We start from the raw sequence: 3,930 nt of genomic DNA on the forward strand, positions 1-3,930 counted from the left end.
CCTCCCCCGCCTCGCTAAATAAATAAATAAATAAATAAATAAAAATACAAACGAAAATTCATCAAGCACCTCATTTTCCCTCAGATCGTCAGTTACAATCTGAAACCTGAACACTTCAGTTTTTGCCCGTTTCATCCATCGGAGGCACTTTGAAATTTATTCGAGTTTACATCCCCTTACTTCTTTCTTTCTCTGACTCTCGTTCCCTCTCACTCACACATACACACACGGCAAAGCAAGTTTATACTAGGCTGCATATACACGTGATGCAAAAAGACTTTGCCAAGAGGAACAATATTTTTCTTTTCCATATATAAACCAAGCCAGCCACATTTTGCTGGGGGAGATTTTCGTTTCAGTAGTTTTGAGTTGGGGCGAAACCTAAATTCCATAGTTTCTCCCCCCCCCCCCTTTAAGTCACAAATAGTATAACTGCAAACTTCGCGCCCCCCCCTTACAAAAAAAAAAGGGCCAATTTCTGAGCGTGGATGTTGTTTTGTTTTTACACTTGAGTTCCTAGGCACGCTAAATCCCTGTTTGCCAGCTCTATAAGTTTTTAATTCGACATTTACCATTACAGGCCCTGCATGCTCTTAAAACACAGTTTTTCACATCACTTTTAAGGATAAAAATTAAGCTATCGTTTCGTAATAACAAGCGTGCTTTAGCCAGTATATGCAACATACTCTTATTTTAACGTGTTAAAATACATCCTACAAACCCTGTATTGCTAGATGTGCAAGTACATACTCAAACTGCATGCACACACTTTTCCCACTGGCGATTATTTAATAGTTGTTCCTTTTGTTTTAATAAAATATTGGGATCGACATTTTAAAAATTAAATTCAATTACAAACAGTTCACTCTGACAGCAAATTATAACGTTACCTTAAATGGCCACAAATATGCTCACAATATTCCAAGGAAAGTGACTTTAAAAAGAGAGACAAAAATCTTCTCAAGTACTTAGTATCTCACATGTGTATCCCCCAAAAAAGTATTTTAACTGGTACTCAGTTCTGCTCCAGGGATATCCACAGAATACAAGATTATGCACCTGGCTCTGGTTTTTGCATTTTCCAACATGAAACTGCAACAAAATGCCCTCCCCCCAAAAAGAAATCATTAAAAAAAAAAAAAATCCAACAACTTTTTCTTATTGTTTATAAAAAATATCAATACAGAATAGTTATAAATTTTCCTCAAACAAATCTTGTTGGTAGTTTTTTTTTTTTTCTTCTCCTTTTATAAAGTCTTAAACTTGTTCCAAGTTTAGAGGTGTCTCCTCATCATCCTCCTCCTCATCATCATCACCACCATTGACTCCCCCGTGGAGTCACATTGATAATAATAGGTTTCCCTGAAAGATACATTGTAATCCATTCACATCCGGGCACTGCGGGCTTATAAAGAGAAGGCGCTGCGGCCGTGGCTGCTCCTCCAGACAATGACTGGGGAGGGGCGGGGCGGGAGCGGGCGATCATAGAGTGGTAAACAGAGCGCCTAGAGAGGCGCTCAAGATGGCGGCGCACGCCGGCCACGCCTCCTCCGTGGCCGAGCGCTTGTAGCGAGATTCAGGTGGCAGTCGCGCGTGGGCCGCAAGGAAAGAGCTCCCGAGTCTCCGGCAGTCTGCAGGCCCCTTGTCTCTGCGCCCTTCTTCATTCCATTCCTTGCCCTCCCCCGTCCTTGGATTCAAAAGTATACTTTCTAAATAAAGGAATCAAACTGCACGGTCGTCCGTTGGGGAAACAGTATTTCTGAAATATTGATTGCTTTGATCTAATGCCTCCCTCGAGGGAGGCTGGAGAGAGGCTTTGCCGGACTAACAGCGGTCTGCCGGGGCCAGGCGTCTCGGGCGGGGTGGAGCCTCTTCTTAGTGAGGCTCCGGTGGCTAGGGAGAAAGTCTGAGAGCCCAGTTGGTCACCTGGGCTTGAAGCAGGGTCGGGTCCACTCCTCAGCGCCCAGCCTGGACAGTGGCAGTGGACAGGCCTGGGAGTCGTCACTTGCAGCACACCTTCCTTTCCCATAGACTTAGAACGGGGTTAGTTATATGGTGCCCCAAGTTTAACTCAACTTCTACTTCTACACAGGCCCCACGGCTTGGGTTCACTTTTTCCTGCTCTGATTTCAGTGATTTCAGCCAAGGTCCGAAAACTATTAAGCAGAAAATTCCAAAAACGAAGGATTGGTAGAGTTCTTTTTTTCTTGAATTTTATTATTTTGCCAATCATTTTCATAACGACAGTCACCTGGGGGTACAACTACTTGCCCTCCACATGCACACACAGGTCACTCACCCACGTCCAGGGCTCGAACTCGAGTCCCACGGTTATTAAATGCTGGCGGGAGTCTAACGAGGGCGCACAGGACTATGGGGCCCCTCCCTCCAGGGTTGTTCACGCTGGGCACGCAGGCCACGCAGGGCACGCAGGGCTCGCTGGGCATGCTGGGCACGCTGGGCACGTAGGAATGGGCCCCACCCAGGAGGACGACGCTGAACGTGAGCTAAGCGCAACTGGTGACTGAGCAAGCGGCGTGGTTATCCCGTGGATGTTCGCAGTATGGCAGTGCCTCCTGTTCAAATTAGCCTTACTTTACTTAATAATGGCCTCGGAGTGAAAGTAGGGTGTAGCAATGCATAATCCTGACATATGGTGAGCAGATCAGTAATAGCCTCGAGCTAGGATACAATGCCTGCATCTTTCACCTCACTTTATCTCAACACCTAGGCGTTTGGGGCTTCTCAAGTCCTCGTCTTAGGAATGGTGAGTACAGCTCACGATATCTGAGAGACCTCGTCCCATTGTTTTAATGACTATATATTGCTGTAATTGCTCTATTGTGTTATTAGTTATTGCTGTTCAGCTACTACCATTCCTAATTTATAAATTCCAATTCATAAGTGTTTGTATATAGAAAAACCTACATTGTCTATATAGGATTCAGTATTCGTGGTTTTCTGGCATTCACTGGGAGTCTTGAATATATCTACCCACAGATAAGGACTACAGTGCCCTCTTAACCTGTTTTCTGGTCAATGAAATGCTACTAACAATGCCCGTTTTACATATATCATAAGTGCTAAAGGGATACAGGAGTCACCTCTGAAGAACTGTCCCTTTACATTTCTAACACCTCCGTAAACCAATTGATGGCTTTAGTCTAGCCCATGTGATTTTAAACGTCTTTAGTCTCCCCAAGAAAAGTGAGTAATAGTAATAATTGGCAAAACATAGATCGTGAGTTTATTATGTCCCGAACACTGTTCCAGTAATTTCTTAAATATTGACTTAATCCTAAAATTGACTCTACGGGGTTTGTGTTACTACTATATTTTACATACAGAAAATACAGAGAAACTAATATCCAGTAACCTCACCCAGGCTAGTTTCGTAAATGGTACAACCTTGCCTAAATTATACAACTTTATTAAGTGATAAAGCCCACCTTTGAAGACAAGCAATCTGCAATCAGAATCTACATTCAACCACATTCCTATACCATCTGGCAGCAAGAACGTCCTAATCTCCATTTTCAGATGCAATGTTGTAACAGTAACAAGAGTTCAGATCAATTTTCAAGATCTTTTGTTTATACATAAGTTTTTAGAGAACAAGACATTAGGGTATTTGTAGATTGTTTCCTCCCTACTCACAGACTGTGAAGATTCCTGTCTTCTATACCCATTCCATGTTCTCTTGTTAAAATAATATTTTACATCTAAATACCACTTTGTGCTGCATTATCACAAGCATTATCTCTGATTCTCAGAGTTAAGCCTCTTCAGGCTCTACAAGGATGATGCAATAAAAAGATCACAAACGTTTGTTTAGGAGAAATAGATTCAACTGGCGCTACCTCTAGTCAGCTCTGTGACTTAGGCTCTATCTATGTCATTGTCATCTACTATAAGATGTAATGCTCTATA

At 42.8% G+C, this 3,930-nt stretch overlaps 1 protein-coding gene across 1 annotated transcript in view; it reads right to left on the reverse strand.

The window, feature by feature from the left end:
* The window catches only part of TCF4 (transcription factor 4), a 339,912-nt gene extending 336,271 nt beyond the window's left edge, over positions 1-3,641 (reverse strand). The window contains exon 1 of the mRNA XM_004683915.2: positions 3,600-3,641. The gene's annotated coding sequence lies outside the window, so the exon portion shown is untranslated. The remainder of the gene's footprint in view (positions 1-3,599) is intronic.
* Between the last annotated feature and the right edge of the window lie 289 nt (positions 3,642-3,930).

Source organism: Condylura cristata, unplaced genomic scaffold (genome assembly GCF_000260355.1).
Source record: "Condylura cristata isolate star-nosed mole 26May11 unplaced genomic scaffold, ConCri1.0 scaffold00016, whole genome shotgun sequence".
In the NCBI taxonomy this organism is placed as follows: domain Eukaryota; kingdom Metazoa; phylum Chordata; class Mammalia; order Eulipotyphla; family Talpidae; genus Condylura; species Condylura cristata.